Source organism: Lactuca saligna, chromosome 6, assembly GCF_052625555.1.
Source record: "Lactuca saligna cultivar CGN05327 chromosome 6, ASM5262555v1, whole genome shotgun sequence".
Lineage (NCBI taxonomy): Eukaryota > Viridiplantae > Streptophyta > Magnoliopsida > Asterales > Asteraceae > Lactuca > Lactuca saligna.
In genome coordinates this window covers 60,524,734-60,551,659 of record NC_136422.1, presented here as the reverse complement: position 1 = coordinate 60,551,659, position 26,926 = coordinate 60,524,734, and the positions used below count along the sequence as shown (strand labels likewise).

Here is a 26,926-nt window from a genome sequence, read left to right as displayed (position 1 = left end):
AATGTTAGTATTAATTTGTCTCGCATTCTTAATCATGTTAGCTGTAAACCTATAAGGTCGTTTAACATTTTAATAAATTCACTAGCGTAGGATAATAAATCTAATTTTTGAATACGTTACCTCATATGTAAATGTGTATTACACGATTGGTTGTTTATGAATAGTTCAACAACATTTCCTTTACCTCCCAAATGTGTGTGTGTGTCTATGTGTATATATATATATATATATATATATATATATATATATATATATATATATATACTAGGTTAAAACCCGTGGAACCCACGGGTTCTGTTTTTGAATTGAATTTAAAAATTAATTATTTAATAAAATATTATATCAATAATTCTGATAACTTATAAATTGTAATATTGAATATTTAAATAATTTTTTTATTGGTAATTATTTAATTACTAACTAAATGGGAAGTATTTAATTAGGAATGAAGATTTTTTAAAACTATTTTTTTTTATTCATCATTCTAATTGGACATATGCAGATGACACAATACCAATTTGTGTAATGAAATTAACATAAAATACAACAATACGTAATTATAAAAAAATACAGTAATATGATGGATTAAGTGTGATTTCCTAAAATTGAATAAAACAACGTTACAAAAAAGTTGGCTACAAATTTCGAAAAACTTCCTTATAAACAACATTGGAAGTTTTATTTGTGAGTTTGCCATCTTTATCTAAAATTAATAATTTTAATCCCTCTCTACTCTGAACTCTAGATAAGGCAACATACAATTGTCCATGTGAAAAAACTAGATCTTTCAGAAACAGACCAACCTTTGACAACGATTGTCCTTGACTTTTGTTAATAGTCATTGCAAAACATACAGCCAAAGGAAACTGTCTTCTTGTGAATTTGAAGGGAATCTTTTTTTCTGATGGAGTTAAAGACATTCTTGGAATAAAAGTCCGATTTCCAATATTAGTTCCAATTATTATACGTGCCTCAATAACACGTTTGCCCAATGATAACACCTGTAGTCTTGTGCCATTACATAAGCCGTTTTTCTGATCAATATTTCTCAATAACATTACTGGAACACCAATTTTTAAAACTAATTTATGATTTGGTAAACCGGATACTTTGAGTCCATTTAATACATCAGGAGAGTATAGATTTGCATCAAATTGATCATGGAGAAATTCGGATTCACATATGCAGTCTGAACTTAAATATTCAACTTGATCTCCTGGAAACTTCTTAAGTAAACGGTCGTTTATTTCCTGGACAACTTCATTTTTTGGAGCAAGTATCGCTCTTTCTTGGAAATAATTTATATCGCTATAGTACTCTAAAATTGAAGGATATACAAACTCAATTAAGGAACCTATAGGATCATGTGAATCATTAATGAGAATATCATCCGGAATATCGATAATCGTTTCACCGTCGTTCGGACCACCAAGTTTTCCTTCTCCTATATCCAACAACCAATTTGCAAAATCTCTTATTTTTCCTATATCTGATTGATCCCTTCCAACAGTTAGCCTCATGTTTTTTGTTAATCTATGGACTTTGCAATGTTCCCATAAATATGAAGAACTCAAAGAAGCATTTACAATGTTCTGTCTACTGCCACCCGACACAACAGGTAGAATTTGTCTAAAATCTCCTCCAAAGACAATAACTTTCCCTCCAAATGGAATATTTGAGATGGTTGAATTTACGCACCTTAATAAATCCTTCAAAGTTCGATCTAAAGCTTCAAATGCATGCTTATGGACCATAGGTGCTTCATCCCAAATTATCAAAGAGGTTTTCCTTATTAAGCTTGCCAACTCACCGTCTGGATTTATGTTACAAAAAGAATCCTCTGTAAGCTCAAATGGAATTATAAATCGAGAGTGTGCTGTTCTACCACCGGGCAATAATAAGGAAGCAATACCACTTGAAGCAACATTTAATACAATATTTCCTTCAGATCTAATTGCTGCAGATATTGTTTTCCATAAAAAAGTTTTACCCGTTCCACCATACCCGTAAACAAAGAAGACACCTCCTTTATTTTGTTGAATAGCACTCTTGATGTTTAGGAAAATGTTCCGTTGCTCATTTGTTAATGCAAGAAACATACGATCATAGTCATTCTTTATCACGGGAATGTCGTAATCTAGTTCCTCGGTGATAAGTCGATTGTTTGAAGAAGAAACGGATTCAACATCTGGGTATGGCATGTTTTTGAAGTTTTTGAGAGTAGAGTTGTTTCGAAGTAAAATTTTTTGTATTTCGAACAAAGTTAAGTTCTTAAGTTCATCTACTCCGAGAGACAATTCTGCACGAAAATATTAAATAATTAATAAAATACGTGGTTGATATTTAATAATTTCATTACTAATTATTTAATGGGTGTTGAAAAATAAAAATAAATTAATTTTAAAAAATAAGAAAAAATGTAATACCTGCTGACTTAAATCTTCGTCGTTGGCTATATAGAATTCCATCTGCCAAATATTCCCATGTATTTTCCCAAACGATCTCTGGTTTAGACATACTATTACACATCAACAATGTAGCAAATAAAAAGCGTAGATAAAAACCAGATCCAGAATGACTTGCTTCTTTAATTGCATCAATGTATTCCTTGTCATCATCTAATAGCCCGAGTGCATCTCTAAAAGAAGAATGTGTTTCTCCATTTACCGTGCGAATTTCATCAAATGATGTTGGTCCTTTTACTTTATTTAAAAGAATCCTTAAGAAATATGCTTCATCTAGTTTAGGTGAAACTGAATGAATTCTACCGATGGCTTTTCCTACTTTCCTTCGCTTCCAAAACCAACCATTTAATATCCAAACAAACTTTGTAGGGAATTCAACATATGTGAGTTTTCGTGCTTCACTGTCGATTGCATTACACTCCATCCAAGCTGTGAACTTTGAAGCGGCAACAAAAGGTTTGTCAAGAACATCATCAATAGCATCATCTTCGCCATATACAATCTGTTGTTGATTAGGAAGATGAAAAGGTAGTCTAACAACAGAAGGATATCTGCAATGAACATCATATCTAAAAATTCGCCATGATGCTTCACATGCTGATAAATATCTACAATCGTAATATTCAGCTATTTCATCGACCGCATCATTATTTTCACATTCATTGTTGGTTGGTACAACAGCAACTGTAGCTCTATCAGGACCCTTATTTATGTATTTAAACAAATACTTTATAGAAGATCCCTGATTGCACCATTCAATATTAATATGTGCCTGATATCTTTTCAATAGATATTTGTTGTATGGAACAACATTTCTATTATCCAACCTTACACCTGATTTTTCTACAAAATGACCATCGTTTCTTCGCCTATATAACGGAAAACCATTCTGATCAACAGACGAATGATTAATGAATTGTGTTGGAAAGTTTTTAGAGCACTTTTTATCCACCATGCATGGACAATTCATATTTTCAGCTCCACATGGACCATGAATCATAAACTCATTTACAAGTGAATACAATTCAGGATCTTCAATTCTGTCTGGTATCTCTGCTGAAATTATTGGATCGATAAGTTCAACAGTTGGTAGCTTGTTGTCAGTTGGCATGAATAGACATATATGACTATGCGGCAAACCTCTTTTTTGAAATTCAATGGTATAAACATCTGTAAAAGAATTTGACAAAAAATAAAAGAGAATGTGATTATATATCAAAACATATTTAAAATATAATAATAAGATCAATGTTTTATAAAAAAATTAAAAATATAGTTTTAATTACATGCTTGAACTTTGCCGAAAATTTGATTCTCCCTTAAGTCTTTAATGAATGCATCAAGCTTGATCTTAAACAACCTACATAGTATATCAGGTCTGTCTTCTGGTTGAAGTGAAGTATCCTTAAGAAACCTTTTAATCTCATGCCATTTGGGATTACACGTAAAGGTTATGAAGAAATCAGGATATCCAAACCATTTACATAGTGACATCGCATCCAAATAGTTTTGCAGCATATAACGTGCACCTCCGGTAAAGGATGAAGGTAATATGACACGTTGGCCGACATTCGAGATATCAGTCGTTCCTTGAGCTTTTTGGTTACGTAAATTTTCATAAGAATCACATCTAAGAACATGTTGTTGCCTACGTATGTAGTACATTCTCTCCGTTTCCATCATAGTATAGGCATCTACCAGAAATTGTTGAAACAACCTTCTTGAATTAAGTATGAGAGAGAACGAATGATCTCTGTCTTGAATCCTATAAGCGAAATATTCTCTCATTGTACATTTCGCACGCTTGCTGTTGGTCGTAAATGTCAACACTATAACCATCATCCCCATATGGAAATAGCAATGGATATTGGAGAGGAAGGTACGAAGGATGCAATTCACTGATACGTTGTAGACAACCATTTTTTGTTTGAACGACGATATCCCTCTTTTCGATTGAATCCGAAATGTCACCAATAATTAAAGCAGCAACCTCAGAAGCAGTCGGTAGGTTATATGTTCTTCCATCTTGCTCCCTTCTCCCGATAAGTCGTAATTTCATATCAACTTCTGGATTTTTTTGAAAAGTATCTCTTACCATTCTATAAGATCTAACCAAGACATTATTTGAATCCAACATCACCTTAATATCTTTAACAATATCACTATCAGTTGATGTTGATTGATCTTTGTCACCACTAAAATAAATAAATTTATACATAATATTAGTAATATATACATAATATATATATATATATATATAATAATAATAATAATAATAATAATAATAATAATAATAATAATAATAATAGATTATGAATAAGAAGTTTGAGAAAATACCGAAAACATCTTTGTCTATTTGTAATTTCGTTGTCAGTGTCATAAATGTATAACTGAGAGAATTTTGGTTCCGATCCTTTTGCTGGCAAAAGACTTCCAATACTATGATAATTTTGACCACCCAATCTGAAAATGTAAGGAGCGTTTCCTCTATTGATTGAAGAGTCAATTTTACCACCCATCGACGTGAAAGAAAACATTGAATTGTAACGTCGAATGTTTTTCATGAAGTGTTTGCTTTTTGAATCCATATTTCGAAACATTCTTTCATAAGTAGGGGGTGCATTCTTTAAGTCTGGAAGTTGAACTTTGCCGTAACCACAACATAATGAATAATCCGTGTTCCCATTTTCTTTACCTCTAATGGATTCATTTCTCCATAACTTTGCACGACATGTTTGACATACAACATCTTGATCACCATGATCCAAATATTCTGTAAAATAAAAGCGTTGAATAAAATATCAATGAATTTTATAATTATAGAGAACATAGTATCTGAAATGTAAAATGGATTTTATTTTTTCATTACCATTTGAGATACCAACTATACGATTTTCATTGTTCACTTGATGTATATTTTCTACATCTTCTGTCAAATCAATCAATGGGATAGGGGATAAATGTCTTGTCTTCGTTTTTAATTTATGACATCCTGGATTTAACTTGATTGATGATGAAGAAGTTGTTACTGTAGATGCATTTTTTGATGTCATATCATTTGAAAGTACATGGTACTGTCTTTTCTTTGCTAACTTGGAAGTGATATATTTATCGAAACCAATGTTATCTGAATAAAATAAAAATAAAATAGTTAACTAAATAAATAAATATTTACATAATGGATAATAGTATATTTTAAAAACCATAAATAATTACCATTCGTAATGTTAGATAACGGATTTATAACATTTGTAATGTTAGAAAATGGAGTTCTAACATCTGTAAAGGAAGGACAGTATTGTATGGTTGTGTTATGCTTTGCAGGTGTTGTAAATGAATTGGCATTTTGAGTTTGACGAACAATGTTGGTTGATTGATCTGCAAATAGAAATAACTTATAAAACCTGTAAATATATGTATTCAACTATATAACAGTAAAAGATGGAATATAAAATACTAATACGGTTATAGTTAATGGTTTTTTTGAAGAGATGCTGTAATGATATACTTGGAACGTTTGGTATTGTTTTTATTTTCTTCGATCTTTTATTTTCCAAATATATTTTTCTTTGTCTTCTTTTCTCTTTGGCCTGCATGTGGTACATGTTACTGTTGTTTTCTGCATAAGAAGACATAGGTTAGGAAATGAAATGTGAAATTATGTACATAATATGTTTATATAATACAATTGAAGTTAGTTAGAATTAAATAAATAATGATAATAAAGTAAATGTATTTAAAAAGTTACGTTTATTAAAATGTTAGCATCATGACTCATCATCCTCATTTCCAACCTAGGGTTTATTCGATTTAAATCTACTGTTTCCCCAATTTCAACCAATCGTGGGTTCGGATGATATCAGGGGTTAAAACCCTAGATCTCCATGGAATCAATGAAGGTAAAATTGTGTGATACACGATAATCGTGATGATTATAAATTGCTTATTGATCTTATGTATCTATTCAAGATTATATTTTTACAATTAGAAAAACATCTATTCCAATCAGTTGATTGAGGGATATGAAACCCTAGATCTCCAATCAGTTGGGTTGGCATATGAAAACAGATAAGTTTTGATTTTCGATTAGCAATTGGGTTAATTGGGTTATTGATTGAGGGACGATTCGTGAAGAAAAATGCGAAGTCAAGAAGGACTGTGAAATGTGATTTGTTCAATATTGGAGTCAAATGCAGTTCACGTGTAAAAGCAAAAATGTTCGCATTTGGTAATACAAATCAAAATTGGGTTTCGCATATGAGGTTGTATGGATTGGGGTTAAAGATACGAAGGTGATTATGGTTAATATTCATTTCGTATTTGGTGAGACAAACAACTCAAATGCGAATGAACTAAAAAATAAAAAAAAAATGACTGGAACATGCGAAGAAAGAGGGTGAATGAAGAATGTGCATTTTACAGTAGAATGCGAATTGGGGAAGAAAGCTAAGAATTTCGCATTTTTAATATACAAATTGATTGATTGATTGATTTGTCTTAATTGTTAATTGCGATATATGAAATACTTATCAAGTTAGGGGCAATATATTTTATTTGAGTTATAACCAAAATCAACTAACTTGTCCAATTTAAAACAATAAAAGTATCCAAAAATATTCAAAACCAATAATATTTGACATCCTAAATACCCCAAAATTCAAATCATACCAAGCAATTAAAATATCTTTATAACCAAAAAAAATGATCAAAATATATTAAATGTGTCTTATAACCGATAGACACTCACTTTTCAATTTTTGGAATCAAGAGTGGAGTTTCCTCTGCGGTTGACTTTCTTTTAGCCTTAGTTGAACTTAAATCATATCCAGAATCAACATCATAAATTTCTTGGAGGTTGCGCTTCAAATCACCTGATATTTTGCAAGGACTTGTTGCAGTTGACTTATCAACTGTTGAGGGTGTAAAACTTTCGTCTGTTTGTGAGATCACATCCTAATTTAAAAAAAAAATGTTTGATTCCTAAAAAAAATAACTAATATAATTAAAAGTTTATAAAATAAAATGAAAAACCTTTTGAACAGGCTGTACAACATCATCGGATTCCAAAGCAACTTGATTTAAGGCGACAAATTGATTACTCTAAAAAATAAAATGGAAATATGTTAATCGTTATGTACTTTAACATTAAAGAATTGTAAATTTTCAACAATAAAAAATTACATACCATAAGTTCTATTTTACTTTCCAATTCACAAACAATGGACATATCTTCTGTAACTCTGAGAACTGTGTAGATGTTATTATAGTTGTTGACATTGTATTTTGTAATATCTACAACAAAACCAAACTTGCGGTTTTTCAACACATTAAGTTGCATTGGAAATAGGGCATCATTGTCTCCAGCCTGTAAGATATATTTTAATAAATTAAAAAAATTAAGTAAATGTTTTCTGATTTTAAAGGTATGAATAATATACCGCATCATGTATCTTTTTCAACTCGTAGGCACTTATATTTAACAACCTCCTTGCTTCCCTATCAAAAAGAGTCAATCCAATGGTTCTAGTACAATCTTGTACGTTAATTGGAATTATATACCTAAAACAAAAAATAATTATGTCATTGTTAGTGTTGTTTTAAGATTGACAAAATTAATAGAAATAAATATGTCTATACTTTATAACTGACTGAAATTCAGATTTTTTGCATTGTGCATTTGTACACTCGACAACCATAGTTTCGGAAATTCCCTCAGGGTTGGTATACGAATGATTGGTTTTGGGAACAGGGATAACTTTTTTTCCACATTTTTTGCATGCTTCATAATACCATGGTAGATTCTGCCTTATATTAACAATGGAAGCAACTAATAAAAACTTCATTTCCTGTATCATATAAAATGTAAAAATTATTAAAATAAATTATGCAAAAATAAAATGTAAAACATATAAAATAATGCAATATACCTTAATTGGTTCGGTGATCTCACAGATTGTTTTTAATGGAAAATTGCCCTTAAAGTCATCTGTATATGAAGAAGAGTAGCTTTGAAGTGTAGTTATGCTTTTTTCAGTTATACCGAAATTGTCATGACATTTCAACCTGTAATGTTTAATTTAGATTCATGAATATTAGGTTTTGTGTTTTTTTAAGTTAAAATACATTATAAAAAAATAAAAAACAATTGGAATCTAACTTATTTTTAAACTCATTTATTTCATAAATGTCAGAATTTATGAACAATTTCGTTACTTCAAAATGACTTTTAGCTTCACCAAGACCTGTAAAAAATGTATATCCAATTATTAAAATTTATATAAAAACAGTAATTATAAACATCTATATATAAAGACTGAATACAAACCATTCCAAATGTTTAGCTTCAAAAACTGCATCACGATAACAACAAAATTAACAGTCGGGTTATTTTTTAGGTATTCTGAAATTTGATATGCTTGACTTCCAAAAATAGTAACCTTCAGATGTACAGAACTAAATAAACCATAAAATAGTATATTAATATTAATTTGTGATTAATTAAAGATAATAAATAATAAATAAATAATACAATATAATCTCACTCTAGGTTGCTAAGAGTGACTTTTATATAATGCTTGGATGGTACTGGATTTGAAGTTTCAAGAGGCCTAAATGACACGATATATCCAATAACATCTACACAACATATACCACAAAAAAATAAAAGTTTAGGATTAAATTCGTAATATTTAAATAATAAAATGTATAACTAAAAAAACAAATGATAAAAAATGATTTTATTAATATTTTATGACTAACCAAAGAATGTGTCTTTTCGGCATGTTTGTTCTATGATAGAATTAAAGTCAACAAACATAAATCCATTGACCGGACCCGAGAAATCATCACATTTTTTTAGGATGCTTTTCCAATCCAAAGTTAAGGTCTGTTTATGACCTGTATAACTAAAACCATTAGTAACAGCAGCCATATTGAGTTTTATAACTATATAACTTTCATCTTCCTTTAAAAGATGACGAAATCTGGAGAAATTCTGATTGAAGACACGAGCTTGGTATTGTGTACCCTGTTTAAAAAAAAATTAAAAATTATTATGTTCATGAAACATGTCTAATATTGAATGATGAATAAAAAATATATCAAATACAACAAACCTCCTCATCCATGATGATCATTTCAATGGAACAAACTTTATTATTTCTGACAAAGTTCCAAATTTTAAGCACCCGAACCTTGATATGCGATTTTTCATCTATCTGGTCAATGTTATTTAGGTAAACCTTATTTCCTATTTCCATTTTCTGCAATAAATTTAATCATTATAGAATTGTAAGGAAAATTAGCAACCTTTTAAATTAACAGCAAATCAAAGTAAATGAAACAGCAAAACAAAAAAAACATATTGTAATAGTTAAAGCTTTGAGGTTGTATGGATTGGGGTTAAAGATGTTCGCATATTGGAGTCAAATGCAATTCACGTGTAAAAGCAAAAATGTTCGCATTTGGTAATACAAATCAAAATTGGGTTTCGCATATGAGGTTGTATGGATTGGGGTTAAAGATGCGAAGGTGATTATGGTTAATATTCATTTCGTATTTGGTGAGACAAACAACTCAAATGCGAATGAACTAAAAAAAAGAAAAAAAATGACTGGAACATGCGAAGAAAGAGGATGAATGAAGAATGTGAATTTTACAGTAGAATGCGAATTGGGGAAGAAAGCTAAGAATTTCGCATTTTTATTATACAAATTGATTGATTGATTGATTTGTCTTAATTGTTAGTTGCGATATATGAAATACTTATGAAGTTAGGGGCAATATGGTCATTTTGAAGTAAAAGAAGCCTTGGTTATTAAATGAATCATACGAAGGATCTGTTATTTGATTTTGGAATTGGGGCGAAAATTAGCAACCTTTTAAATTAACAGCAAATCAAAGTAAATGAAACAGCAAAACAAAAAAAACATATTGTAATAGTTAAAGCTTTGAAGAACAGTTTTTTTAAAGAAAATAAAGTTCTCATTTTTATTACTAATTTCGTATTTTGTAATCATTTTCATTAACATTTACCTCTTTTAAACTGAAAAGGTAGAAGAAGAACATGATTAAGAAGAATTAGCAAAAGGAAGAAGAAGAACATCACTAATAAAATGAAAAATGATAGAAACTGGTAAATCAGACAATTAAGAGGTTAGAAATATTAGTAATGCTGATATTTTAATACACTAACCTGATATTATAATTTTTGAAGCGTTGCAGAATGAAGAAGAATGAAGAAGAATACGTTTGCAAATATTACTATGGAGCAGAATTCGTCTGGAGCAGAATGGTAAAAAGAAAATAACCGTATGAATGCTATTTACGTTTGAATAAATAAGAATAAGAATTAAGAAGATTACGTTTGAAAAAGATAAATATTGCAGATTTTTAGGGATTTAATTTGCAATCAAAATAAACAAACTTTCAAAATAATGAAGATTACGTTTGAAAAAGATAAATATTGCAGATTGATTAACATATTTGTTTGCAGATTTTTCCGGAATTATTGATTGTGGATTGTATGGCATTTATGTAAATATAGATGAATAAAATAAGCGGGAAAACTCTATTTTGGAGGTCTTATAGATTGACACGTGGCAGAGTTCTACTTATTTATTAGAATTAGGATAAACACACACACTCAACGAGCAAAAAGAAACTGACAAGTGTATATTTCTTAAAATATAATCATGTAATACAACTTTACATCCTAAGCCGGGTAAATTATTCAAAAAACAGTATTGAAAATAAAGACAACTTGAAATTAATTTCTTAATCAATTTCGGTTAGGTATTTCGATGCTTTTGATGATTAAAACAAACATAGTTAATGTAAAAAAAATCCTACTTTTATATTATCAAATTATACTTTAATAAATAACTTGTTAGATTTAGTGTCTTACATTTCTGATTTTTAGTTTTTTCGTATTATATTATATTATTTATTTTAAATATTATTCAAAAAACAATTGTTTGACTAAAAGACTCAACCATCTAACGGTTAGACTTAGACGATAGCTGCACAATTGGGCAAAATCAATAACACTGAGATTATTTAGCATGTAAGTTAAGGTATTCACTTAATAGTTAACTCACATAAACAAGAGTCCCACAAAGCACAAAACAAACAACATTCATGCAGTAACACTCCAAGCACTACACGAATCTACACTGTGCCGATGGCTTTTTTATTACCCTATGCCGACGACAAGTTGTCGGGATAGCTTGTACCGACGACAAGTCGTCGGTACAGAGTCGTCGGAATAGCCCCGTCGATATAGGTGGAAAAAGTCATCGGTATAGATGTCGTCTGGATAGCTACCCCCTATACCAATGATATGTCGCCTGCACAAGCTTCGTCGGGATTGATTTAAAAAAAAAAGTTTTATTATTTACTTGAACCGACGATATGTCGTCGGACAAAGGCAGTATCAATTAGGAATGAAAATTTCACCCGACCCGATGGGAAACCCGGTTGACCCACCCCAATCTTGCACTTATTTTTTCTCCTAGTTATTTTTATGTGTTAATTGCCAGAAACAAACAAATCACTTTGCTATTTCTTTCATTTAAGATGAACAAATACATGTGATAGTGTACTTGTCTTCTTTTTTGTTATTATAGGAAGAAATGATGAAGTTTTTTTAGAAACGTGCATTTGGTGGAATTAATAAGTAACAAGTTCGTTCTTTAGGGAATGCTTGGAATGAACTTTATTTGTCTTTCATTATTTTTTATGGGATTGCAATCGTATGGAATGGACATTTAGTTTTTTTAGTATGTTCACTATTGTTGTAGTCAATTCGAATGTTTTTTTTGCTAGTTGAAGTATTTCATTTTTATGACTTGTATTTTTCATTTGTGGTTTGAATTATTATGTTATAATATTTTTAATTAAAAATGGTATTTGAACACATATATTCGTATATGTTTACATCTTTATGTTTTTTATTTGTTTGTACACATTTGAACATTATTACTTGCATATGTATTGGTTAATTCCCACACATAAAGTTATTTTTACCATCACATGTTAAAATGAACACCTATACATACGTTATATTTTTACCCACACATATTTTATGACACTTGTAAACCAACACTTTTTAGGAGACATGCCACATTATTTGACATGACATCATTGTACTCCACGTCATAGTCGACATCACTAGCCATGTTATCTAACATTTAAAACAAATTATAATACTTCTACATACACATAGTAAATAGTTTTAGCCACACATGCATGTGTAGATTTAGCTTAGTCTATACCTACACATACTCGATGTGTTGGTAATAATCTATATATATAGGCATAAGGCAACATATAGTGACACTTAATTTATGTGTAGTAAGTGATGACTACCAACACATAAAAGACATATAGCTACACATAGTCTGTGTGGGTAAATACCCAAATTTATTGTAGTGAGGCCACAATTATGATCTATAGGGTATCTCAGGGTATCTCTTTCGTGGCGTCGGTATTAGTGGCGATGAATGGATGATTGTGGAGGTAAATTTCATGTTTAATTATTTTAGAACGTTATCATCGACTAGGAATGCCACTATTGATGTCACTGCAAATGGTAATGTACGACGTCAGATGCCAGCTGTTGGATTGATCTAGGTATCTTATCTATAGATATGGTCTTTAGTTTAACGATCGTGTGGATTGGAATTAATAGCTTTATTGATGACACATATAGCCGTGACATTTAAATATGTTATTTGACATTTTTGTCATGTACGCATCCCTACATTGCATAAATATCGTTTTCCTCACTTTTAGATGTAACTTGTTAAGATTTAAGATATAAGTCTGTATAATATATGTGAATACTAATGCTTAGATATCTAAAATTCATTTATTATCATAGCCTTTTTTTTGTCATTTTGGTATGTTTACGTTTTAAAAATAGAAACTATTATAAAATTAGGTTTGTTACTTGTAATAGTAACCAATATGTTCCCAATTTTATTGCATATTCACTTGATTATCAATATGATCAAAACAAGTTTTTTGTTTGACCACATCTATTTTGGTCTTTCTTAGGTGATATTTGTTTTGCTATAAAAACATCTTCAAACCACTTATTGTTGCGCGGCGCAGCACACGCGCAACATTTTCCCTCTCGCAGCAGTTTGTTTTTTGGAAGACTTCAGATTACAAAACCTCTGCATGCAGCACTTGACTTGTCTCTTCTAACCTCTTCAGCTTTCATTTTTTCTAAGTGTTTTTTTAAGAATTTTTGTATAACTTTTTTTTTATATATATTTTTTTAAAACTTTGATTTTCTTAAATTTTTATTTATGGATGTGATACAATTTATTTTTATAATTTCCACGATTTTTTTAACTTGATTTTTAAAATTTTTTTTACCGTTTTATTAATAATATTTTCAATTTCAGTTACATCTTTTTTAACGTGTGTAATTTTTTACGAACTTTGTAGACAACGTTTGCAATAATTTCTTAATTTTTTTTTTATTATTTTCTTTTTTAATGTTTTTTAAAATTAGTTTTTTTTTTTCTAGAATAAAACTATTAGCTTCTTTTACATTTTTTTAAGTATTTTTTTTTAAAAAAGTTTTATATTTTTGTTTTTTTACATGTTCTTGTTATTATTATTTCAATGTTTAAGACTAGAATTATTACGTTTCAGTATTGAGAACTATTTTCAGTTTATAAAATTAGTTTATTTAAATTTTAGTTTACTGTAGCAGTCTGCAGATGTTAAAAAACAAACATGCTTCTTATTATAGGCTGCAACCGTTTGTTCCACCTCTTCTGCTATAGAGGATTGCAGAGGTGGTCTGCAGCCTTCATGAATTTTCGCTTCGAAAAAACCAGTGTTCTAAAAGGCGCGCCATGGCGTGAGGCGTGGCTTCGCCGTTACGAAAAGCTTCATAACGTTGCTGTTAGGCGTGGCACATGACAAGGTGTGATATGGCGTGCCATGGCGCGTTATGGCGTGTTATGGCGCGTGTTTTTTTCATTTGAGACACAGTTTTTTGCTCTTTGTTATGTCTTTTCAAATCGGAGCTATAAGTATTGTGGTTTTTGTTAACTTTCTATTATTAGTTATTGATCTAACACTTCTAAAAAGTAGTTATATTTAATATAAATTTATATTTATGTGTCAATATAATTTTAAATTAATACAAAATTGCCGCCTTACAACACGCTTTGAAAAACGTCATGGCTCGCCAAGCTTGAGGCGTGGTGCCACACCTCACGCCACTTAGAACCTTGGAAAAAACAAATAGCACCTTAGACAAAAGGGGTTTTACTACTATTTTTCTCGCCCATACTTGTTATCGCTTTCATTCTTGTATACTAAGTATAAAAAAGGCTTATTAAGCAATAACTTTTTTGTCATTTTCCTTTATTTTTATCTTTTTCCTTTAATATTCCTGATATTTCAAGTTGCCAAACCTTTCTCCAATACTAGTATAATTCAACCCATATTTGCACAACTACATGTTAATTAACTCCTTATTCAATTTTTTTTTTTTTTTTTTTTCTAATACACACAATCAAAACCAAGTATAGATCAAACAAGCACACCCATACCATCATTTAACTCTATACAAAACCGTATATACAAAGTATATTTCAAACAAGCACACCCATACCATCATTTAATTCTATATTTACAAAAAATGAGTCAACATACAAGTCAATTTTCCATATTATCATAATTTTTTATTTAGCATGATGTATCAACAATTAGTAGGCTCATTTTACCATTTATATTTGATCTTTAAATTCCAGTAAGTAAAAGCTTTATACTCCTTGCTTAGACATAAACTTGAACATATTACAATCACATGCTTCTGTGACATATTTTCTATATTATCATTCTCTCTCTCTCTCTCTCTCTCTCTCTCTCTCTCTCTCTCTCTCTCTCTCTCTCTCTCTCTCTCTTATGTTGATCTCTCTATCATTCTCTGTTTTTTTTTTTTTGGTTTTTGTGAACCGAGACAACCCATTGGACAGGTGTATTTTTCTCATTTTGGCCCCACACATACAACCCATGTGTATTATTTTCCATTTCCTTTTCCATTGCTTGCATATTCATAATCTTGAACATATTATGGCCATGCTTCATGCTTCTTTTACATTTGTTCTATATTCGCATCCTCTCTCTCTCTCTCTCTCTCTCTCTCTCTCTCTCTCTCTCTCTCTCTCTCTCTCTCTCTCTTATTTTGATTTTAACGAATTGAAAGAACCCATTGGACAGATGTATTATCTTAATTTGACCCCTAAAGAAAAACTGTGTACATGATTTTCCATTTTCATTTTCTATTACTTTTAATACCTTATTAATTAAAAATAAAAATTATTGAATCGTTTTCAATTTTTTTAACAAATAGATACTCTTATTAAATATGATGAAGATATTTCATGGCCCATTACTTAGTTATTTTAACTAGCATAAGCCAAATTGTAGCCTTCGTAACATTTCCATATTCGTTAGAGTCTTGTGGATATAAATAATATAGTCATTTATCTAAATTTTAGGATGTTACAACCAAGGTTGTAAAAAACGTTTGGCGATAGCTAGACGGTGGATTGAGGGTCAAGGAATTAAACGGCTTGGCGAGGATTAATCAGAAACCATTAATTGTTAAGAAAATGTTCAAAAATATTAATCAAAATAATATAAGTAAATAGGCATAAAAGTTTAATAACAAATTTAAGAAACACAACTAGGTATCATCCAAAATAAACATAAAATGTTAACAATAAATTCAACAAGCACACCAAATCATCATCCAACAAATCCATAATAAGTTTAAATAGCATAAAAATGAAATATATTTTCTTCTAATCTTCTCTGCATACTTTCATCATTTGAAGCCTCATACTCGACTTCTTCTAACACTTGCTCCTCACACCATCCATAGGTTTCAAAATAGAAAGGCTATCATGAATTACAAAATATATCAATAACCAATTTGAATCAAATACTAAAAAAATCAACTTAACCCTCCATATAATCAGTAAAGAAAATAAGGAGAATTGGAGACTAACCTTTGCAGATGACAACACAACGACACTGGTGTCGATGAGATTCCGAAGGAACACACGACATCGGAGGAGGTGCATATGACGTCAAAAGAAGAGTAGACTTTGGAGTCGAGAAGCTTCAAAAGGCGACCACCGGCATGCTTCGAGGATGAGATGGATGTGCTTTGAAGGGACTGCAACGACGTGAATGGAAGAAGAAGATGTCGACGTCGTTAACGGAAGAAGAAAATGTCGGCGTTCAGTTCATTCTTTCATTTGTAGAGAGAGAGAGATATATGTAGAGAGAGAGAAAGAATTTCAAAAAACAAATAGACCGAATACGATGGAATAAAAGAACCCAATGAATAATTGTTACACTTTGATAGTTTTGCCCTTATAAGTTTTTTTAAAACAATTTTCATTGACTTGAGTTGACCGATTAGAGTGCCTAGACCGGATTATCTCTAGCTTTGACGACGTCTGATTATAGAAGTTGATTAGCTATAAATGTCATCGTTGGAGGACCACCAAGCACCTTGGCGCCGATTAAACGGACTCATAGGTAGATATTTGCAACGCTGGTTACAGCTGTACAACTGAAATCATCAGATACATCTTTATTTGTTTATGGCTTTATTCTGATGGTATCTTGATTTTAATATTTTTTGTTACAATGGATAATCACACATGTGGGAATAAGTGTAATACTATTCTTTCTTGGATAATAATTGAGGATTAGATGCATATGCATAATTTTTGATAGGAAATGGTTATATTTGCATTCAATTCATTGTTTGGATTGTGCCTAGAATATTTTTTTAAGTGTTTTTTACCATATTTCTCAACTGATATTCTGAAACAAGGTTTATAACCGATTGAACTATAAAATTGGGTGGAAATAATTATCCACCCATTTTTATTGGAGGATAATAATTACCCACAACCCCTTATTGGAGGATAATAATGATCCACTTAAATTTGAACGAAATTCATCGTTTGATTTAGTGATTTTCATGAGTATTTTCATCATATTGATGCTTGTGATTGACAATTTGTTTAGAGATGCCACAATAGTGGTTTCTTTTTCTTAGATTTCTAGCGGTTACATTAAGTTTAGTTTCATTTAAACTTGGTTGGATAGATTAGTACAAATAAGACTTACAAAATAAATATTAACCTTGCATTAAATTAGCATATAAATATACATGATATAAGAAAAACATTTTACTGCAAAAGAAAGGACTGAATTGTTACCCACGAAGTATTGACTTCACACATGGTACACTTAATTTAGCAAACACATTGATTCATATTGTATAAATTAAATCAAACTAGGAACATACAAAACCATTTGGGACTTCACCGCCACAGACATTAAAGAGCAAGCTAAGAGATAATGGTACATTAAGATTGATCCCTAGGACGTTGGCTTTGATTGCTGTGCACAAACAGACGGCAACCTCAAGGTCGGCAAGTCCTTGGATGAGAGAGAAACATGGCTTTACCGGTGGTGAACCTAACTCAACTTTGACCAATCCCCCAAGAAGATTATCACAAACCCCTAGTTTCAAGGCGTCTCTAGGGCAGGTTTCCGTATTTGGATTTGTGTTTGGTACTGTGTTCGGGTTAGAGTTGTGATTGGGGTTGGGGGTGTGGTTCGTGTTAGTGTTGGGGTTGGGGTTTTGGTTAGTGTTAGGGATGGGGTTGGAGTAGGGATTGGGGTTGGGGTTGCTGCTTCACTAGTACAGAAGATGTTTAATAAAGCGGTTTATTTTATTTTTTGATGCGGTTATTCAACCGCTTCAAAAAATATAGCATTATAAAATAGTGTTGTTTTTTTAGGCGGTTCTTAAACCGCCTTAGAAAATGTCCAAAAGCGCTTTATAAAAATAGCTTCATAAATGGTACTTATTTTTTAATGCTATCCAGAACCGTCTTATAAATTATACTTATTTTTTGATGTTATCCAGAACCGCCTTATAAAATATAGCTTTATAAAATAGAGTTATTGAGTTATTTTTTGATGCTGATATTAAACAGCCTTAGAAACACAATTATTTTTTGATGCTGTTATTAAATAGCCTTAGAAAATAGAGTTATTTTTTATACTGTTATTGAACAACCTTAGAAAATAAACGGCCTTTTAAAATACAATACGAATTGCAACATAAAATATCATAAACTGCTTGATTTACAATACAGAAACAAAACAACAAAAAATCATAATAGATGTAAAGGCACAAACCATATAAGAAATTCAAATTATCTTAATAAAAAATCACATTCTTTTCTAACCTTTTATCCTTGTATCTATTTACAAATTGATATAATAGCTTCAGGTATGTAAGTTGTTTAGGAAGTTATCTACAGAAGCATATTCAAGTTTTTTTTGATATAGACGTGTTCAATTTCGTTATCACCATCTTCATATGGCCCCTCTTCGGTATCTTGCAAACTTTTGAAGACGATGCCCACCTTTGACTCTGTTACCTCACTTGGGTAGGAATTCAGAAGCTAATTAAATTACAAAGTAATTTTATCAAAAGTCATACAATCCATTTAATTAAAAGGTAAATTACACAGGTTAGAAATATTATCAATACAAAGGAAAAAACTTGCCTTGATTCAATTGTTGTAGATAAAAGACATAAGATTGTTTCTTTTTTTTTTTTAGGTTTTTTCTACCTTTATATCTTCCCCTGCATAGATATGTGCTCTCCTTTGAACGTCACAAGCTTCTTTGTCCAACCCCTTCTTTCTTCCGCAACCTAACTTAAGAAATCAGAGTATCAGAATTATAAATTAGAAACATACATGTCAGTCTTGACGCTGGGTTGATCGCGATGGACAAAGATAATTATAGTGGAGGTCGACTCCTCAAAGATTATACAGATTCATCACGGGTGAGAGGACCCAAGGATGTTGGTGAGGGCGGCAGTAGTTGATGATATTAGGGTTTGTGTGGCCAAATGAAATTAGATTGAGGAAATATAAAGGGGAAGAGAAAGGCATCGCGCGGGGAATGAAATTTTGGAAGGAGCTTCAACCTAGGAACAAAAATAAAGAGGGAACTCAATCCAAAACCGCATCAAAAAATGCATTTGCTATTACTGTAGTTTTGAAAAACGGCATCAAAAAATACATTTATTATTGCGATTTTTAAAAGTAACATCAAAAAATGCATTTATTAATGCTTTTAAGAAAACAGCATCAAAAAATACATTTATTATTAGTGCGGTTTTAGAAAACAGCATCAAAAAATATATTTATTAGTGCGATTTTGAAAAACAGCATCAAAAAATGCATTTATTAATGCTTTTAAAGAAAATAGCATCAAAAAATGCATTTGTTATTGCGGTTCCTTGATTTATTAATGCTAAAGTGTTTTAATTGTGCGGTCGTAGGCTAAAACCGCACCAAAAAAAAAAACCTCATCGCACTAAAAAATACGTTTTGTACTAGTGCTTGGATTTGGGTTGGGTTTTTTATTTGGATTGAGGTTGGGTTCTGGTATGTCGGACGTCTCACAGCCACTAACCATGATGCAGAATAAAAGGTTGAATGCTATGACGAGAACAACGGACACATTACTCTTCGATGCCATGCCAAAATCGGTTATGAAAACTTTGTCAATTATGGTGAAGGAAGAGTGTGATACAGTAAGGGTACAATGGAACATTATATAGGTCTCTGTGGAGTAATATTTTTTGCTTAAATATATTCCAGTTAGTAATTGAGTCAAATTAGTATGTTATGGTTTTTGCTGCCACCAACCCATGCACATCAAAGCCTACGTTGAAAGTCCTTTTTTTTTTTTTTAACAAAACCAGATGCATTATACTAATTGCAAATAAAAATATATATATATATATATATATATATATATATATATATATATATATATATATATATATATATATATATATATATATATATATATATATATATGTGCTTCAATGGATTAAAATTTAACAGGGTATATATATTATCTTATATATCTGTTGTTCAAATCTTTTTTAGTCTTATATATATCTTCTAAATATTCAAATTGCGTGGTATATGTGCTTTGCATGTAGGTTTATGGAAATACATTTTTGCTTCTGTATAGTTTTCTAAAACTGAATATATTTTATGTTTTATATATAAATGGGTCGGCTACAATGAAAAATAAAGAAAAAGTTAGTTAGCAATAATTTTATAAAAGTTACCGATTACAAAGAAGAGGTTAAAACATCAAACCCTTTCAATGTCCTGTAAATGTCTACTAAAGTCACAGACCACATTTACGTTTTTCCATTTTCTAAATGGATGTAAGTCACGCTATCATAGAATAATTAGAAGAGAGGGACTTCGAATCATTCCCATGATTTCAATATTTGTCGAATCATTCCCATGATTTCAATGTATGTCACATGAAAGATTTTTGGCATCTTAAATATAAATATAGTCAATAAACAATTGCTTTGAAGTAGGCGAGGAATATGTGTATTAACTGACTCAAGATATTAGGATTGAATACCCTTAATTATAAATTTTAATAAAATTGTAAGTAAATTCAATATAAAACGAATTCTAAATAGAAATTATTAGCCACGACAATCTAGAGTTGTTAGATCAGCGGCATATTTCTACGACGGTAATTAAAAGTTAATTATATGAAAATGTTGTTAGTTTAGCGAAATATATAGCATCCAAACACACTTTAAATGTTTAATAGCATATATTATGAGCATTTTAAAATGACAGATTTTTGTTGGGAATCAACTATTAGTTAATGATTGTTATACATTTTCTTTCTTTTGCTGGCAAGAAGGAAAACGAATTAGTAACAAACCGGTTAGTAAACAAATCATATATATAATCAAAGAAAACTAATTATTTTTATATTTGGTTTTATATGAACCATTTATACGAACCAATTTACGAAGGATGTCCAAAATAGAGAACCAAAAAATATCCTTGTAACATTTAACATTACCGGAGTGCAACTTATAACGATAAATGTTTGAAACTTGTAGAAGTACCACAAAACACCACATACATAGGTATTTTGATTAACGACTGACGAAATACGTCATTTGCATGGTAGACGAATTGCAGGAAATCTGAGAGGTTGGTAATGGATTAATGCATGTGGCTAATCCTTCACATAATTTTGAATATTTGACATGAACTAGCAGAAGATTTCAGAATAGATAAATTATATTTCTAAAGTTACTAGAAATGATACTAAACTAAATGGCATGTGGTTGTTCTTTGTCAAATAAGAGAAATATATGAAAAACACGTTTAAAAAGTATACAAAGTTTAAATATTTTAATAGGTTATCGTGATCCGAAATGGATTATTATTATTATTATTATTATTGTTATTATTATTATATGTTTTTTTATTTAGAGAGTAAGAATAAGCTAAAAGAAATAAAAAAAACATTAAACCCATTAAGGTTTTTTCACGAACTATGAAAAAATAGAACATGTTCCAACTCTGTTTCTTCTATGACAACATTATCGTTGTTTTTTTTAGGATGATTGAATCATGTCACTATATCTTCAAGATATATCGAATAAAATTGTAATGATTCATTAGTGACCCAACCATCAGCTATATAACCTGCCAACCACTCCTTATTTATGACATAATTTTTAAGTTTTTTCATATAATTTTCTAAGTGATACATCCATTTTATACATACCAGGATCTGCAAATATATTCGTAGGTAGATGAAAAACTAAATGAATCACAATGTCAAAATACCCAAGATGACATATCACTTCCAACTCAAATAAGATTCTAATAAATGTTGCCTTCACTTCCCCCGTATTCTTCATCATCAGTGTTCTCGAGCAAAGTGGTTTAAAAACATACAAAGCTCTATTGTTGGTGCATAAGTATCCTTGTCCAAAAACCTTCTATCTCCAATTGGTATCACATGTTGCATACGAATAAAATTGTGACTAACAACCATATATTTTTAAATATATAATCATGTTAGATGTAAACCTATGAGGTCGTTCCACCCAAACAATGTTAGTATCAATTTGTCTTGCATTCTTAATCATGTTAGATGTAAACCTTTGAGGTCGTTTAACATTTTAATAAATTCACTAGCGTAGGATAATAAATCTAATTTTTGAATACGTTACCTCATATGTAAATGTGTATTATACAATTGGTTGTTTATGAATAATTCAACAGCATTTACCTTACCTCCCAAATGTATGTGTGTGTGTGTGTATATATATATACACACACACTCAACGAGCAAAAAGAAACTAACAACTGTATATTTCTTAAAATATAATCATGTAATACAACTTTACATCCTAAGTTGGGTAAATTATTCAAAAAACAGTATTGAAAATGAAGACAACTTGAAATTAATTTCCTAATCAATTTCGGGCAGGTATTTCGATGCTTTTGATGATTAAAACAAACATAGTTAATGTAAAAAAAAAACCTACTTTTATATTATCGAATTGTACTTTAATAAATAACTTGTTAGATTTAGTGTTTTACATTTCTGATTTTTAGTTTTTTCGTATTATATTATATTATTTATTTTAAATATTATTAAAAAACAGTCCTTTGACTAAAAGACTCAACCATCCAACGGTTAGACTTAAACGATAGATTCACAATAGGGCCAAATCAATAACACTGAGATTATTTAGCATGTAAGTTAACATATTTACTTAATAGTTAACTCACATAAATAAGAGTCATACAAAGCACAAAACAAGCAATATTCATGCAGTAACACTCCAACCACTACACAAATCTACCTCTGTGCTGACAACTTTTTTTATTACCCTATGCTGATGACAAGTCGTCGGGATAGCTTATAATGACGACAAGTTGTCGGTACAGAGTCGTTGGAATAGCCCCGTCGATATAGGAGGAAAAAGTCATCGGTATAGATGTCGTCTGGATAGCTACCCTCTATACCAATGACATGTCGTCTGCACAAGATTCGTCGGGATTGATTTTCATATAAAATAAAGTTTTATTATTTACTTGAACCGACGATATATCGTCAGGACAAAGGCATTATCAATTAGGAATGAAAATTTCACCTGACCCGAAGGGAAACCTGGTTGACCCACCCAATCCTGCACTTATTTTTTTCTCCTAGTTATTTTTATGTGTTAATTGCAAGAAACAAACAAATTACTTTGCTATTTATTTCATTTAAGATGAACAAATACATGTTATAGTGTACATGTCTTCTTTTTTGTTATTATAGGGAGAAATGATGAAGTTTTTTTAGAAACGTGCATTTGGTGGAATTAATAAGTAACAAGTTCGTTCTTTAGGGAAAGCCTGGAATAAGCTTTATTTGTCTTTCAATATTTTTTGTGGGATTGCAGTTGTATGGAATGGACATTTAGTTTTTTTAGTATGTTCACTATTGTTGTAGTCAATTCTGAATGTTTTTTTTGCTAGTTGAAGTATTTCATTTTTATGACTTGTATTTTTCATTTGTGGTTTGAATTATTATGTTATAATATTTTTATTTAAAAATGCTATTTGAACACATATATTCATGTTTACATCTTTATGTTTTTTATTTGTTTGTACACATTTGAATATTATTACTTGCATATGTATTGGTTAATTCCCACACATAAAGTTATTTTTACCATCACATGTTAAAATGGGCACCTATACATATGTTAATTTCACTACACATCAAAATACTTTTACCCACACATATTTTATTACACTTGTAAACCAACACTTTTTAGGGGACATGCCACATTATTTGACATGACATCGTTGTACTCCACGTCATAGTCGACATCACTAGCCATGTCATCTAAAATTTAAATTAAATTATAATACTTTTATATACACATAGTAAATAGTTTTAGCCACACATGCATGTGTAGATTTAGCTTAGTCTATACCTTGACATACTCGATGTGTTGGTAATGATCTATATCTATAGGCATAAGGCAACATATAGTGACAGTTAATTTATGTGTAGTCAATGATGACTACCAACACATAAAAGACTTATAGCTACACATAGTCTATGTGGGTAAACACCTAAATTTCTTGTAGTGAGGCCACAATTATGATCTATAGAGTATCTCTTTCGTGGCGTCGGTATTAGTGGCGACGAATGGATGATTGTGGAGGTAAATTTCATGTTTAATTATTTTAGCACATTATCATTGACTAGGAATGCCACTATTGATGTCATTGCAAATGGTAATGTACGACATGAGATGCTAGCTGTTGGATTGATCTAGGTATCTTATCTATAGATATGGACATATGGTCTTTAGTTTGACGATCATGTGGATTGGAATTAATAGATTTATTGATGACACATATAGCCGTGACATTTAAGTATGTTGTTTGACATTTTTGCATGTACTCATCCCTACATTGCATAAATATCATTTTCCTCACTTTTAGATGTAACTTGTTAAAATTTAAGATATAAGTCTGTATAATATATGTGAATACTAATGCTTAGATATCTAAAATTCATTTATTATCATAATTAATGCGTTTTTTTTTTTTTTTTTTTTTTTTTTTTTTTTGTCATTTTGGTATGTTTTAAGTTTTAAAAATAGAAACTATTATAAAATTAGGTTTGTTACTTCTAATAGTAACCAATATGTTCCCAATTTTATTGCATATTCACTTGATTATCAATATGATAAAAACGAGTTTTTTGTTTGACCACATCTATTTTGGTCTTTCTTAGACAAAAAGGGTTTTACTACTTTTCTCGCCCAGACTTGTTATCACTTTCATTCTTGTATACTAAGTATAAAAAAGGCTTATTAAGCAATAAATTTTTTGTCATTTTCCTTTATTTTTATCTTTTTCCTTTAATATTCCTCATATTTCAAGTTGCCAAACTTTTGTCCAATACTAGTATAACTCAACCCATATTTGCACAACTACATGTTAATTAACTCCTTATTCAATTTTTTTTTCTAATACACACAATCAAAACCAAGTATATATCAAACAAGCACACCCATACCATCATTTAATTCTATACAAAACCGTATATACAAAGTATATTTCAAACAAGCACACCCATAACATCATTTAATTCTATATTTACAAAAAATGAGTCAACATACAAGTCAATTTTCCATATTATCATAATTTTTTCTTTAGCATGATGTATCAACAATTAGTAGGCTCATTTTACCATCTATATTTGATCTTTAAATTCCAGTAAGTAAAAGCTTTATACTCCTTGCATAGACATAAACTTCAACATATTACAATCACATGCTTCTGTTACATATTGTCTATATTTGCATTCTCTCTCACTCTCTCTCTCTCTCTCTCTCTCTCTCTATCTCTCTCTCTCTCTCTCTCTCTACCGTATCTTGATCTCTCTATCATTCTTTGTTTTTTTTTTTTTTTGGTTTTGGTGAACCGAGACAACCCATTGGACGGGTGTATTTTTCTCATTTTGGCCCCCCACATACAACCCATGTGTATTATATTCCGTTTCCTTTTCCATTGCTTGCATATTCATAATCTTGAACATATTATGGCCATGCTTCTTTTACATTTGTTCTATATTTGCGTCTTCTCTCTCTCTCTCTCTCTCTCTCTCTCTCTCTCTCTCTCTCTCTCTCTCTCTCTCTCTCTCTCTCTCTCTCTCTCTCTCTCTCTCTCTCTCTCTCTCATTTTGATTATGACGAATTGAGATAACCCATTGGACAGATGTATTTCTTAATTTGACCCCTAAAGAAAAAATGTTTACATTATTTTCCATTTTAATTTTCTATTACTTTTAATACCTTATTAATTAAAAATAAAAATTACTGAATCGTTTTCTATTTTTTTAACAAATAGATACTCTTATTAAATATGATGAAGATATTTCCAAGCCCATTACTTAGTTATTTTATCTAACATAAGACAAATTGTAGCCTTCGTAACATTTTCATATTCGTTAGAGTCTTGTGGATATAAATAATATAGTCATTTATCTAAATTTTAGGATGTTACAACCAATGTTGTAAAAAACGTTTGGCGATAGCTAGACGGTGGATTGAGGGTCAAAGGATGAAACGACTTGGCGAGGATTCATCAGAGACCATTAATTATTAAGAAAATGTTCAAAAATTAATAAATCCAACATTAATCAAAATAATATATGTAAATAAGCATAAAATTTTAATAACAAATTTAAGAAACACAACTAGGTATCATCCAAAATAAACATAAAATGTTAATAATAAATTCAACAAGCACACCAAATCATCATCCAATAAATCCATAATAAGTTTAAATAGCATAAAAATGAAATATATTTTCTTCTAATCTTCTCTGCATACTTTCATCATTTGAAGCCTCATACTCGTCTTCTTCTGACACTTGCTCCTCACTCCCGAACTCAAAATCTTCATCGGAAAGTTCAATCGCTTCCGGTGTAGTCGAAGCATTAGAAGTCAT

The 26,926-nt window shown here is 30.4% G+C and overlaps 1 pseudogene; it reads right to left on the bottom strand.

Annotated features, from left to right (window-relative positions):
- Positions 1-635: 635 nt before the first annotated feature.
- On the bottom strand, positions 636-26,926 carry LOC145002631 (uncharacterized; annotated as a pseudogene).